The 15,629-nt window shown below is 43.0% G+C and overlaps 2 long non-coding RNA genes across 8 annotated transcripts in view; one reads left to right on the plus strand and one right to left on the minus strand.

Annotated features, from left to right (window-relative positions):
* Positions 1–14,511, minus strand: part of LOC145532840 (uncharacterized) — a 109,489-nt gene extending 94,978 nt beyond the window's left edge. For 6 of the 7 annotated variants that reach the window (XR_014073609.1, XR_014073608.1, XR_014073604.1 and 3 more), the window contains exons 1-2: positions 14,365–14,511; positions 2,703–2,758 (exon numbers count right to left, since the gene is read on the minus strand). This is a non-coding gene — a long non-coding RNA (uncharacterized LOC145532840). Of the gene's footprint in view, positions 1–815; positions 1,029–2,702; positions 2,759–14,364 lie in introns of those variants that run through there. The other variant, XR_014073607.1, reaches the window with a different exon arrangement.
* Positions 9,315–13,549, plus strand: LOC145532845 (uncharacterized). The gene is made up of 2 exons (XR_014073618.1): positions 9,315–11,356; positions 13,016–13,549. It is a non-coding gene; the product is annotated as an uncharacterized LOC145532845 (long non-coding RNA).
* Positions 14,512–15,629: the final 1,118 nt, after the last annotated feature.

Consider the following 15,629-nt stretch of genomic DNA (forward strand, 5'->3'; position numbering starts at 1 on the left):
AGTCTAGTCTAGTCTAAGTCGCTTCAGTCGTGTCTGACTCTGTGCGACCCCATAGACGGCAGCCCACCAGGCTCCACCGTCCCTGGGATTCTCCAGGCAAGAACACTGGAGTGGGTTGCCATTTCCTTCTCCAGTGCATGAAGTCTAACCACTTTCAAGGACTGAGACTGCTTTCACACAGCTCAGTTAGAGCCGTGACCCTAAGAGGCTAGTTGCCAATAGTGTCCCTTGGTGTCTTTGCTTGGAGGAAAGACAAATGAAATTCCTGACCTCGTCTCAGTTCTGTGCTTCCTGCAGTTTTTGGCACCCAGGTTCCGGCCCACAGAATCTCTGTTTTGGCCACACCCTTGATTGGACTCACCAAGGTTTTTAGTGTCCCAGAGAGACCTTAACCACCGCCTTTCTGATCCTGCCCCATGCCCACTCTGAGCCCATTCCCACAATCTGTTTCTGAGCCTGGATTTCAATTCCAGTTTGATGAGGTTGGGGAGTCCTGGTCCCTGGCCCAGCTTTGCCAGAACATGGCCCACCGAACTGGAGACAGCATTTTCTGGAAGGGCCTTCCACGTCCCGGTAAGCTTCCTGGTCCTCATTAAGAGCAAGTCACAGAGGCCTGCAGTTTCTTCCTCTCAATTGTTGTTCAGTTCGCCACCCTCCTTGATTTCACAAGGCTCAGACCACTAACTGCCCCTGCTAGCAGACAGGACCGCCTTTATGTCTCTGCTCTTCCCATCTTTCTTTCTGGTTAATTAGCCCACCCACAATGAATATTGTGGTTGTCTTCTCCAGAAACAGTGCCATTGAGCTCCACTTACCTGCAGACGTGCACGCAAATCCCTTGGCTTGGCACTCAAGTCTTCCTACCTGCAATACCACTTTCCTGCTCCTGAGGTCCTTTGGGAACAGACAGCCTGTGATCTCCCTTGACTCAGCCCTCCGCTCACTAGCTGTGAACTTGGGCCCGTCACTTAATCAAGCTGAGCCTCCCTTTCTCAGCTCTGCACAATAACGCCTTCCTTACTCATTGTGAGGATTAACCACATAGCGCAGACAATTTCTAGCATGCTCCAGGCACACAACAAGGGCCCCACACACTTGTAAGAAGACTTTGTTAGCCGCCTGCAGTTCTCAGCACTTCTCAAAGGCTCTCTACCTGTTCACTTCCCACTCACTCTTAAGGCCATGTCAGAATCCACTGTGATGAAGGCACACAGACTCTAATAACACAGTGGTGCTTGATCACATCTTCTTATTATCATTTCCTAGTTTCTCGGGTTTGACCATCTTGTCTTTCCCAATACATTATTGGGAAATAATCCAATAATTATTGGAAATAAGCTCCAGGAGGGCAAACTAAAGTCTCATCCTCTGTCACTAATTTTTTGCTGCTTCTTAGCCTCATCTGCTTCCCTACTCAGTGTCCCCTCTTGCCAGATATTCCTGAGACCCTCCAGGTGTGCCTACAGGGTTCATTAATATTTCCCTCTGCTGAGCACCCCAGTGCCTCATCCTCCTCTGTGAGTTCCCATGATGCCTCCATGAAGCATTTCCACAGACCTTGCTGCTTCTGCTGTGGGCACTGTCACCCCCTCATCACCATCACGTCTGCCCTGCCTGGAGGTTGTCACGTCCACTGACCATCATCTCATTGCACTGGGACCCTCGAGTCCTATTCCCTGTGCCCCAATATCTCAGGAGAGCTTTTAGGAAAACAGTCTTTATTTAGGGAAACATTTGTCATGGGATATGAGTTTATGGGAAAGCAGCCAAGGAAAAACAGTGACAGATGCAGAATTCCCTATTCCAACTGGTAAGTAAGGCTTTGTTACTGGATTAAGTCTGTGGAGCTGGTTGCCTCGTTCCTCAGGCTGGATTTGCTTCCAGCAGCCCTCAGTACCTCAAGCAAGTAGACTCCTAATGAGCCCCGTACCAAGTCCCCAGCCAGCTCTCATTTCCAGCACCAGCATGTGCTTTGGACAAGTGTCACAGTTCTTTACAGCACCCTGCTAGATACACACAGAAAAATAAGCTGAAGGGAATTCCCTGGCAGTCCAGTGGTTAGGACTGCTTCCATTGCAGGGGGCATGGGTTCAATCCATGGTCTGGGAGCTAGAATTCCACAAACTGCGTGCATGCCCCTCCCCCCACCAAAAAAAATCAACTAAAGGTCAGTGGACCAACTATCTTATTCTAGAATATAAATAAATAATTTTGGGCATTAAACTGAATCTGTATCAGGCAATTTTGGTTTTTTAAATTCCTGTTTTGAATGTTTTAAATTATTTGTCTTTCTCTCTTTTTTTTTTTAATAAAAGTAAGCCTAGAGGAAAATAACATCTGTTATTTGAAACATGCATGTAGGGCAATTTGTAGCACATCTAGGTTCAAATAACCAGGTTGAGGAAGACTAAACTTTGCCAAAGCATATGTTCAAAGGAAAACTGATTTTTTTTTTTTTTTTGCATTTTAGATAGCTAACATCAGAATACTTCCAAACCCCCGCAGTGTGGAGGCTGCATTAAAGAATCTTGCTTAAGGATACTTCTGAAGTTTTAAAAAGCCCACTGGCCTCAGAATTCCAGCTCTCCCTCACCGTTTTGGTATGATCATTTGATGCCCCTGGTACAGGTAAGCGTCATCTCCAGTCTGGGGCTGCTAACTACCCCTGCTAACCATCCCGGGAAGGCCAAGGCCATCCTTACAGGCATCAGTGGATCCTCAGTGCTAGAGGCCTGTTACGCAGGACTCCTCCTCGATTCTGAAAGAGAAATAAGAGAAGGGGAGGAGTAGCTTGAAGAAAATAAAAAGTAAAAGAGAGAAAGCAAAGCGCTGTCTTCCTGTGGCTGGTACTCTGGGTTTTAGTCTGCTAAACACTGTGGCTTTACCTGGTTACTTTAAGGCTTTCAAATCTGTATATAACATCCTACACAAATACATACCCCAGACAGATGCATATACCCCCACTTTCACAAAGACTCTTTCAGAACTGAAAATACCTAGGCAAATCAACAAGGAATTAATTTCACTGTTGTTGCCATTTTTTTTGTTTTGTTTTGTTTTTGATGTAAGTCAGGGGCAGGAGCACTATGGAATTTCCAGATGATACAATATACCCACTAGAAAATGGCATACACAGAACATTAGAACCAGAAGTGACCTTGGAAATCATCTAACTCCGTTTCCTCAATTTGCAGATGAAGAAACCAAGGTCTTAAGAAATAAAGTCGTTTGTTCAGAGTCAGGGAAAGGCTCAAAGTTAAAGTTGGAATTAGGACCCCCAAAATCTCTAAAAATCTGCCTCACTTGCCACTCTGAACTGCTGTAATCATTTGCCCAGTTTAGGGGCTGAAAGCTGAAGTTGCTTCCTGATCCTGGTGTTGTACTGGGGTATTTGTGAAGAACTCAGCTGCTCGGGTATAAACATGTTTTGTGGTTTCCACACCTCTTGTGTTTAATATGCTACACGATAACTGAAAGACTTTTTAAAAGACTTTGAAAGAAATTGAATTGATATGTCCCTTATTTCTAGTGTTCTGTACTTTCATTTTTAAATTCTCTTTCTTTCTCTGTATCCCCCTGCCTTGGCCCCAGTTTCACTGAGGAGTCATTTCTGAAACTTTAAGTTTTAGTAACTTTAAGCCGTTTTCAGAAAACACAGGAAAATCAGTTAGAAGGAACCCCATTAGCCATGCCTGCAAGTCCTGTTAAATTACGTGCTTGTTGCTGTTTGCTGTTTAATTCCATAAGATCACCCTTCTATCTCTCAGCTTGGACAGAAACTTATGGAGACAATAGACAATCTTGGAAAAAATTGAAGAGAAACTGTTGCTGGGGGGTGGGGTGGGAAATGGATGTAGCTGATAAATTACAGGGCTGCCTATTCAGTCATGAGCATGAAAACATGTCTCTGGATCAATGTATGAAAAGGGTATTTAACAGGATGGGAGAAGTCATTTGAACACCTGTTTCCTTGGCAATTGAAGGCACTGGTGCCAATCACTTAGCCTGGATCTACTCTCCGAGCAGAAAATGACCTCATCTCTTATTCTTTGAGGACTGAAGCAGCAGAACAGCATCTATTTTTAACCGGACCGGGAGCAATAAGCGTGGCATTGACAGCTAGGAAAGTTTGTCCTAGAAAGTCTGGCCGGAGGCAGTGGGGAACCAGAGCCAGGAGAGGGAGAAGGAAAGAGATTGTAAGCTTGTGGAGAAGGAAAGAGATTGTAAGCTTGTGTGGACACCAGCACATGAAATGAGAAGCACAGGACATAAAAACTCTGAATAAGAGGCCAACTCACCTCACCCTGAAAGTTTCTAAGCCCAGAGTCATAAATGCCTCTTCATCTCGCAACCCATTCTGGTCATGGAGAAGTTCCTTTTGAAGGGTAGCTGTCTGTGATGACTTTGTTAAAGTGGAAGTTCAAGCTCATTTATGAGGATAGAAGGATTCAAAGTACCCTCAGCAGGGCTCAGCTCTAAGCTTCACACGTACCCCATGGAAGGGCTCCCCTTATCAGGACCAAGCAATGAAATGTTAATATAAGCGTGTTTCTTCTCTGCATTTCTCTGAAGACTTTAGGCTTCTTCCATGCAACTGTGTTACGACTGCATTTTATCAGAGACTCTCACTGAGCTTGGTTTTATCCTCTTCCATGTACCTGAACTTGGAGAAGGAAATGGCAACCCACTCCAGTATTCTTGCCTGGAGAATCTCATGGACGGAGGAGCCCAGTGGGCTACAGTCCATGGCATTGCAAGAGTTGGACATGACTTAGCAACTAAACCATGTGCCTGAACCAGCATTGTGGCTTCAAAGAACACAATATTATGATTATCTTAGCCTCTGAAATGTATTACCCATGCTTTCTTTTAGCTTTTCTCTTTCCCCAGGGATGAACAATGCATCTAGGATACATTTCCAAAAAGCTTACAACTTTTCTTAAAATAAAACTCAGTCTATTTACTGTATCCCAAATTTCTGTTTGATTCTTGACATATTCCATAAGAACCTCTTCAGTTAGACGCTGATATCCTTCAGGACTCCCAGGGGTACATCTCACACAGGTTTCTTTCCTCACATTGGACAGTTCAGGGGGAGAGACCACAGACCTACTGTAAAATGAGGGGAAATATTTGGTGCTGGAAAAGACTCTTGAGAGTCCCTTGGACTGCAAGGAGATCAAACCAGTCAATCCTTAAGGAAATCAACTCTGAATATTCATTGGAGGGACTGTTGCTGAAGCTGAAGCTCCAACACTTTGGCCACCTGAGGCGAAGAGCCAACTCACTGGAAAAGACTGTGATGCTGGGAAAGGTTGAGGGCAAAAGGAGAAAGCGGTAGCAGAGGATGAGATGGTTGGATGGCATTATTGATTCAATGGACATGAATTTGAGCAAACTCCAGGAAATAGTGAAGGACAGAGGAGCCTGGTGTGCTGCAGTCCATGGAGTTGCAAGGAGTTGGACACGACTTAGCGACTGAACAACAATACCTAAGTGTGATGCAGTATTGTAAGTTATAATAAAATATGATACAGGAAGCTGTGGGAGCATGTGGAATGTGGCAATTAATTTGGCCTGGGGGAGGGAGACCAAGGAAGGGCTCACAGAGAAGAGGTGTCTAGGCTGGCTCTTGTGGTGGAGGAGTGGGTGTCTCAGAAAAAAACAACATTTGCAAACACCCAAAGGTGTGAAGATACGTGGCACTTTCAAAGAATAGCCCATAGTCTGCTCTGGGCAGAGTGTGAAGTGCATGGGTAGTGAGGTGGGGGCTGGACAGGGAGCAGTAAGACGTGAACCTAGAAAGGAAGGCTAGTGCTCCGCTGTTAAGGGCTCACTGCCAGGTGCCAACGACTCTGAACTTCTTTTGGTGAAGAATAGAGAATCCCTTGAATTATCAGAGAGGTTTTTCTTCATGGATGTAGACATCACGTGATTCTTACCTATAGAGGTTTTGCCTCTACAAGTCTGGTGATGTGTTCTTTAAACTCTTTCACTTTCCCCTTAGGTGCCCAGGAAAACTACACTTCACAGCTCCCATACAATTAGATAGAACCCCCTGACCATCCTGGCTGATGAAACGTGGGCAAATCCAATAGACATTACTCTTAGAAACCTCAAGTGGAGAACTCTGAGACTAAAAAGATGGCAGCCTCACTAGATGGAAGGATTGTGGGTTCCAGAATCACTGCATGGAAGGCTATCCACCACTTTCTCTATTGGCTTGTTTGAAATGTAAACATTCTATGCTGTCAAGCTACTGAGCATCAAAGATCATCATTAGTGGTTCTACTGATTCTACCGATTCAATGGGTGAAGATGTTCTCAGGGCAAAAGTAGCTGCTTGCACAGAAGGACCAGCCCAGTGTATGGACAAATACTAATGGCACCCACTTGCTTTTCTCCAGAAGGACTTCCCCAGCATGGCCATTGCACCAGATTCTCTCTGACTCTCACTCAGCGGCAGTATGTGTGTACAGCGTCCCTCATCCTTCCAGCCCTAGTTGTCCACCTCCACAAAGCCCAGCACGGAATCAGCTCCATAAAACCCAATCACCTCTCCCCTCACTTCTGCCATCCCATATAAGTCATTCATGGTGTTTGCTTATGTTTTGTGACAATTGCCTCAAGGCCACAATTGGCTTCATTTTAATTTGGTTTCATCTGCATATAAAGTTATTTATTTAGGGAGTGGTTGGGAGCTGTACCCTCTAATAGTTCAGAGCTCCATGCCTCTCAAGAGATAAGACTAAATACAATTTATAGAAAATTCTTTTGCCAGACAAACATGAGCCAGTTCTGAAGAAAAGGGAGTGGTAAAAGGATGAAGGGTCAAGGATGATGAGGAGGCCATATTTGGAATTCTAAGCCCTGCCTGTGACAGGCTTGTAACATGTGGCTTTAATCACTGTTTTCCTGACCATGTTGTTTAACAAGGGCTGGATTTCCATTGAATCCAGACACTCAGGTTGAAGATGACAAATCTTTTAGGATTTGTCCTAAAAGATTTCCTCATCTGGGTATAAGATCCATGAATTTAAACTCTTTTCATGATCTGATACCTTGAGTTTTTATATTCTTTGGTTCTGATTGAACGTGTAGCAAAGCAATTCAGAGAGGAGGCTGAGGGGTTTTTGAACAAACTGTGACTGGATTACCTTCATGCTTTCAATACCCCTGCATTGAGCTTTATGATCTCACAAGTTACAACTGGCATCAATTTAATGAATTATTTCTGGAGGAAATCCATAACACCATTTTACAAAGTTTTATTACTGCCATATTTGAGTCATCTACTAAAATTGTTTTTATTAAAGCCTGCTGACAATTTAGACAAGATGGTACAGGTAGTTCACCAAAATGAGAGCTCCCAGAGGAGGCATCTGGAGAATGATTCAGCCTCCCAAAGTCAGACCCCTTAGGATCACATCTTGGCTCTTCCACTAAGGAGCCCTGGGACCTTGCACAAGGCACTCAGCCTGTCTGTGCCTCACTGTCCTTCTCTATGGAGAGAGTTGCAACATTCCGACCTCATGAGGCATGGAGATTGTATCGTTGGCTCACAACTTCCATTTCCTTCCCTGCTCTTCCAGTTCTCCCTGTAGACCTCCTCATCCTACTGACTGGGGCTTGGCCACTCAACTTGCCAAGATGGTTGAGAAGCAGAGGAGCCATTGGCCTCACCTGAGCAGAGGTTTCTAGAAACGCTGGGTATTCCCATCAGCCCTTATGTTCTGCCCGCACTCTGAGACCATCAAGTCTCATGTGGTAGCTACTTCTTCAGTCTGGTTCTGGAATGAAAAGACACATGGAGCAGAGCCAGGATGAGTCCAGCAGAGCTGCCAACGTTCAGAAATTCCAGAACTTTTAGGGTTGAAAATTGAAGCTCTCAGTTCTCACAGGCAAAAAAAAAAAAGTCTTAAATTAAGGCAAAGATTGGGCATAGATCCAATACACCCATTGTTGAGTCTACTGATTAGACTTATGTGGCCCTAGTAATTTATTTCTATTGACAAAATGTCTCTGGGAAAAGAGAGTGAAGGTGCAGTCATCTGAATCTTAATGAGATCAAAGTACCCTAGGAGGCATTTCTTGAGAAGTTATGGGTGTGGCTGTTGACTCACATGGACCTTCCTGGGATCAAATTGACTAAAAATGAAAGCAGTTATGTAAATAGAGTTATGCATGAAATATCATATGCTTATATCACATAGGAAGCGGTGTATTTGTGTATATGAGTATAAGCATTAACTATCTCTAGAAGGATAAAGAAATGGGTAAAAACATGTCACCAGAGAGAGAAACTAGGTCAGGAGGGGATGAAGGCAAGAAGAGTAACTATTCACCATGTACTCTTCTGAATACTTCCCAACTCCTGCACGTGTGCACGTTCTATCTAGCCAAAGCCATATAAATTAAGTAATTTACAACCTTTGATCTACCAAAAGTAGGTAGAGGTAGATGGCACATTGGGCTGGCACATGTGGGTTTTCTTTTGGGGTTTCCTAGAAATGGTCTAGAGTTAGCATGATAGTTGTACAAAAGTGTAAATTACCGAAAACTACAGAATTGTTTACTTTTAAATGGTCTAAATGGTGAATTTTATGTTTTCTCATTAAAAAACAGAACATCTTTCTTTTCATAGGAAAAAATTTATATTTTGTTTGCTTTTCCAACTTCACCATGCGGCTTTTAGGATTTTGGTTCACTGACCAGGAATCAAGCCTGGGCCATGGCATTGAAAGCCCTAACCACTGGACCACCAGGGAACTTCCAGTCATAGGAAAATATCTTAAACTGTATATGAATGAACACTATGTGATTTTAACAAATGCACAAAAAATAAATCAATTTGCAAAAGGCAAAGATGATGTTACTGATAGGTTGATCGTGTTATGCAAGTGTCAGTTTATAAAGGCTTGGGAAAGGGAGATGGTTTGACTCAGAATAATTCCCTACCTACAACGCCTCTGAGTGCCTTGAGTGTCCAGTCTGCTCCTCTGTCGCATTGAGAGATCAGGTTTCATTTTTGCCTTGGAGCCATGATCCAGGCATAGTGCATGCTTCATGAGAGGGTAGAGAACATAGACCCTGTGTGGCACACCAATCAGACACAGGATACTGAGTCTAACCAGAAGGAAGCCACAGTTAGAAGTACGGAGTGCCAGCCCAACCTGCAAGGCCATTGCTAAGTGATTCTTCAGTCTTTAACTTTACTTACTGAATATCCACTCCCACTAAGAGCACCTTTTGCAGACTTCATTTGAAGTGAGAAAACATGTCTTGCTTTGCCTCTAATGTGTGGATTTTTTCAGCTTTCTACTAACAGATTATGATCTCCAGACCTAGGTCTGAAGGCCAGTTTACCCAAGACTCTTCACACAGTAAGGTAGTCCACAATTCGCTATTTCAAGGTATGGGGGGGTGGGGGGACAAAGAATCACAACTGCCTAGGGAGGAAAAAAAAAAAAGAGTTATAAGGGCAGCCTCCCTCTTGAGAGTTGAATTTGATCCTTTAAAGCCGGCAATTCAATCTTTTAAAAGGCACATCTCTGTTCTAATCAATCAAGCTTTCATTTCCAACAGCAATAACCTTCCCTAGGCACTCAAGAAATCAGAAACTAGAATCTTGGACATATAATGTCAATACAGAATTTTCTACTGAGTCGACCTGGTCCTACAAACTTCCCCAGGATTTTTTCAGCAGGAAATCTGATGTTCTAATATATCATGGGATACCAACACCATCTATCAGTTCAAATCTATCACATTAGGTGGAAAAGATGTGGTTTGCATCCAGGGCTTAAGGAAGAGAAGGTCTGATAAATCTGAGAAGAATCAAAGATAAGTAATGGTCTCCAGTGTGTTTTCCAATCTCTCATCTTGGGTTTATTGTTTTGTGAAGACTATATCCGAGGTTGATTGACTAGATATTCTGGGCCTTAGGGGTTCTGATCCAAAGCACTTAGCTAGTGGCTTTGCAGATGCTCTTAGACAACAAAAAGTTCAGACATCATGGATGTGACCTCAGCCCTCTGTCATCTTCATTAAGCTTTGTGTGAAGTGATAGGAAGAATCATACAATCTAGGTGACCCACACACAATGAAATTTAAGGAATAAAATATTTTTCAGCGATTTTTTTTCTCCAAGGTGCCACATTAGAAATTGGCTCAGGGAACATCCAAATTTCCATAAGACTGGAAAAATAATAGTGTAGACAAACATATTCTAAGGGATGACTAGTCAATATTATATCATGTTATATTGTATCTTAACTGACTGATGTCTGGATAGTTAATGGATGTGAAGTCACATGGCAAGGCTTCAGGTTGAAGCCCCTTACCCCCACCCCCACCACAGTAGGAGGCATGTAAGAGTTGGAAGCCATTGGACTTTCTAAGCCTGCAAAACAGGGATCAGAATAGCTGGTTTGCCAGGAAGGCAAAGGAAATGAAGTTTGTAACCATGTTTTGCATTCTGTAAAAGTTATGTCATTGCTATATGGGCAGTTTTCAGTAGTAATAGTTCTGAGATCCTCACAGGTACGCTGCCTCTCTACATTGTACAGCAAGTTCCCAGTCTGATATAATTCTTTCAGAAAAACACTTTATTGATGTATGATATACAAAAATTTGTACATGTTTAATGTGTATCCAATTTGATGAGTTTGGAGATAAATATTAACCCATGAAACTATCACCACAATCTACAACAGAAACATCTCCAATAGCACTGAAAGCTTCCTCCTGCCCTAATTATTTATTATTGTTTTTTGTATGTGTGTAACTTAAGTTTTACCCTCTTAGCAAAATCTCAAGTATACAATACAGTATTGTCAACTATAGGCTCTGTGCTTTAAGTAGAAACCTAAGGACTTATTCATCTATATAACTGAAACTTTTGAATCAAATTCATAGTTGAAAATTTCTTGCCACAAGTATCCTGAAAGTTTTTTACAGCTTAGTTGGAAACTAATCTTCTTAATACGTTAACAGTATCATCATAAAACAAAGGTAATAATATTGCATTCCATGACCCTTTTAGATAAGTTCTGATCATTTCATTAGACATGCAGTTATAAAAGTCACTTGTTATGATTGCATATTTAGATTGTCTTGCCACCGCTTTTTGTACAATGAATACATGAAATTATTCTGAGTCAGTAGAATTGCTTAAAAATCTTGTTAGCACTTATCTTCTAGACATTTAATTGGACAAACTTCAGCAATGCCATCTCTCTGAGTTGCTCAGCTACATGTAGATATGATATTTTTCCTTTGCTCCAAGTTCTCCTGCTGAGCCAACCACCATCTCGGGACCTGACCCAGGACTGTGAGCTCCAACACATCAGTGGAGGTATTCCATGCTGCGAGGCACTGGAGATGCACACAGGATGGAAAATTAACCCATCCTGTGGCCAGAGTTGGAACTGCCTAGAAATCCTCCTGACAGCCTAACGACTCTGGTTAAGACAGCTTTGTAGTAGCTATTCTTAAATGCTTGGTGTGAGCCTGGGTCCCCCAGAATAGCTTTCATCAGGTTGGATGGGGCGGGAGACGGTCAGAGTTGTTTAAAGGTTCAAACAAGCAAATCAGTCACTTAACCAGAGGCGGTGCTGAAAAATGTAACTGCCAGAGAACCAGTTTGTGGTTTGCAAACAGGACAAATGGGTGTGGGCTGAAAATGTGGCATAACCACCCAGGAAGAACTGAAATTGCCAAGCAGGAGGCATAACTACACGCCCTGGTTATGACCTCTTGCCTGGCAGCTCCCTGCAACATAAGCCCATGTCCGTTATCTGTAAGAAAATGAAGGTACTATCTGAAAGTAAAGAAGGGCGTAAGGCGGGACTTCACCTATTAGTGCAGGTCCAAGGGCAGCAGGGCGCGCCAAGGGGAGCCCTGGACACGGAGGAGACCCCAGTGCCCCTGCCCTAGCTCTGTCACTGACAAGGGCAAACCTTGCAAATGCTCTGGGCCTCAGCATCCTCATCCATGAAATGGGATTAACTGTACCAGCTGCATCTTCCTTGCAGTATTGGGTTGAGGCTCAAGCAAACCATCAACAAGTTTCTAAGAGCTCCTGGTGTTCCCAGAAGTGTAGATCCTGAGGGGGGCTGGAATGAGGATGAGGAAGCATATCTGGCCTGGAGTATACACAACAGATTTTGGAGGAACTGGGACTCAAACCTGGGAAATAACAGTAAACCGTTGGACAGTATTTGCACAAGGACTCAGTTTCAGAATACAACCTCTAATTCCTCTAAGATTTCACAAGCAAGGAGGTTGTCCATGGAGAGGCACAGCTAAGCTGGATTCTGAATGATGAGGACAAATGGGCTGCACAGAAGGAAGGAAGGACAGGTGTTCCTTGTGAGAGGGGCTGTGTCAAGGCTTGGAGGGAATAGCAAGCAGCGTTATTCAAGGAGGCATGAATCAACTGGCAAAAAGTTCAAGAGTAGGGAATGAAACAGTGTAGGTAGGATGAGACCAGATTAAAGTAGCAGTGAAACCAGATGGAAGAGGAATTTAGGAAGAAAGAGAAAGTTCCAGGAGAGTTCCAAGCAATAGTTTAAGGAAGATTAGTCTGGCAACTAATATGCAGGCTGGTTGCAGCTAAGATGGAAAAGAATATGGAAAATTAGCTATTAGCCATTCATAGTAGTGGTAATAGAGAAAAATGGAGAGATAAGAAATAAAGGAAAAAACTGAAAAATGTGGATGGCTAGCTGGATGTATAGGATACCCTGGTCCACAATGGCAGTAAAGACTTAGACCACTTTGTTTGGTCTGCTTTCTTGGACAGTGGTTTCCAGCCATTGTTTCCAGAGTATAGTGAATACAATTGATTCATTGATAAGGGAGATTTTTTCTCACTGCCCACAGCTTTCATCACATGGTTCTGTAAGGGGGATTTCCTTGATTCTTTCCATCTCGATTTAACATAAACTCCTGCTATCCAGTTTTGCAATGAATGTTTATTGTTGTGTTCTTTTATTGTTTTTTCACATTACAGGGGCACCAGAAGGAGAACAGAGGGAGAACAGGCCCAAGACAATATGAAGATATAATTGCTGAAAAGCTCCCTAACCTGGGAAAAGAAAGTTATCAAAGTCCAGGAAGCACAGCGCCACATACAGCCAGAACACACTGTAATCAAAACGATGAAAATTAAATATAAACAAAGAATACTAAAAGCAGCAAGTGAAAAGCAACAAATAACATACAAGTGAACTCCCATAAGGCTATCAGTTGATTTTTCAGCAGAAACTCTGCAGGCCAAAAGGGAATGGCAATGTGAAGTGATGAAAGGGAAAAAACCTACAACCAAGAATACTCATATTTTTTTAACCTGTGGAACTCGGAAGCTTGAAAGTAGACTTATGTGTAGAATTCATCATTCTTTATCTGAATCTGTACACTATTTGTATGAGTTTTAGCCACTGGATTTCACTGGCAAGACGCAATTCCACAGTAGTCCACTAGATGGAAGACAATAACTACTTTCTCCCCACCCCATTCCAAATAAATGAAAGGGTGGGAAAACTAAGCGCTGTGGCTGCCCACATTTCTGTTTGTCTTCTAATCTCTTTTAAGAAAACACCGACTTTTATAGCGACATCTATCTGCATTGTGCTGAAAAAGTGAGAGAAGGATTTTCAGACTACTAAGACCTAAGTACACACTTTTTTTTCCCCCCCTGAAGGTTCTGGTTTGACTTTGTTTGATTTTGCCCAGGAAGGACACGGTGGAGGGAACAAATAATGAACGTGGTTTTGATAACACTTTCAAGAGAGAGACTATCGATTACAATACAGTATGTATTGATTGATTGGTTGATCTCTGCATGGCAGGGTTGGGGGAGTTCGGTGGGAAGGGCGTAGTGGGAATCTACAGATGGAAGCGGCGGTCACAATGAATAACAATGAGATTGTTCTCTAAAGTCACAAAGCAAAATTATCCAAGGCTCTGTGCCACCGTCTCAGCAGAGCCCTAAAGCCCCAGGGGTGAGAAACTCCAAGTTGCTTAAGGGAGGCATTTAGCTTCCCTTCCTCCTCCAGGATAGAACTGCACTTCATCAACCTAGCGGAAAGCAGCTGACAGTGGACTTCACGCCTAACTCTAACAAGGAATTACTTTTAAAAGTGACCCAGCGAGGATAACTGCCCTGCGCTGTTCGATGACGTCACGGCAGGCAGGAGGGTAAGGACTCCAAGAACCGCAGCAGCAGCAGCGGGGGCGCCAGGACCCGGACCCGGACCCGGACCGGGATGCGCCCCGGGAAGCCGGCGGCTCCTGGCGGTAGCGAGGAGTGGTTAAGTGCAGGTAGCGAAGAGGTTAAGTGCTTTCCTGGTCGCAGCTCACCTTCCACTGCGGAGGAGCTGCCAGGCCAACCGCAGGCTCCAGCTGCGCTCACGTGACTTCTCCTTCCAGTTTTCCTCCGGGAAGCACGCGCAGATCTGTGGAGTATTGTTACCATATATAGAGAGAAACTGCAAGGCGAAAAACCCCGGAGAAGCCTGAGTCAGTTGCCTTAAGTAGGAGTGACCGGCCGCGGGAGGGGGTGGTTAGGAGGAAACCTGCCCTTCAGCACACATCATTACTAACGGTGTCAGGTCTGCTGATGATTCAGAAGACAGATCAGAAAAGGGAAGTGCTGCAAATGGGCATCTAACTGCAGGAAAGGTTATTAAACAGCTGTTAAAAATTCTGGAGAACTAATGAAAGACAGACTTTTCTCAACCTTGATTTTTAAAGATGATAAGTTCTAACCTTCTCCCTACATGTACTTGTTTTTTTATTTAAACAAAACAAAAAATATTCTAAATAGAAATAGTCCAGTGGATGATTTAAGACAAAATCTCTGTGACTGAAGCGTTGCTGCTCGTTAAAAAATGATGCAAGTTACACATGAGGTATCCTTACTGACCAGAAATGATTATGGATGTGTAACTGCTTTGATGTTTGTGACATAATTGTTACTGGCAGACTGAAAAACAGAACCACCAAGAATTTTGACCAGAATGGTATCAAAGGGAGGTAAGGGACTTTTGGATGAAGGTCTGGAAAAGAATCAAAAGCTTTTACATCTATTCCTAGTGTTTCCATTTTGCCAGTGTGTGCATAGCTCAGGATACCTCAGTTCCCACTCATAAAATGGTCATAGCATCTATCTCTACTTAGTTTTTAGTACTCTATTAAATTTTTCTGAGATTATGTCCATAATGCTTTCTGAACCTCTTGGAAGCAATAGATTCTCATTTTTTAAAAATTTCCTGTCACAGCCTATTGTCATCTGATCATCAACATATAGTTTTTTATATAGTTATGTTGATGATCAGACAATAATAAATAATGCCTGTTACTTGGGAAATTTAAACATTACTAAATAACCAGAGTGAGCCTATAGGCTTATTCTTGGATTCCATAAAATTGGCCCCCAAAAGGGCAGAGTATTCTGTGCAAGTCAACTAGGAAAATCACTCTATAATGTTGCTAAGATTAAATAAGCAAGGTAACAGAGAAAACCAAATAACTACCCACTGAGAGTCTCCTTGTGTAAAGTAATAATTCTTCAGATTTCCAAATGTATCCCCCAAAATACTACTTTCCCACTAAATCGACTGTCA

This window comes from Giraffa tippelskirchi, chromosome 13 (assembly GCF_054371585.1).
Source record: "Giraffa tippelskirchi isolate mGirTip1 chromosome 13, T2T-mGirTip1v1.2.pri, whole genome shotgun sequence".
In the NCBI taxonomy this organism is placed as follows: domain Eukaryota; kingdom Metazoa; phylum Chordata; class Mammalia; order Artiodactyla; family Giraffidae; genus Giraffa; species Giraffa tippelskirchi.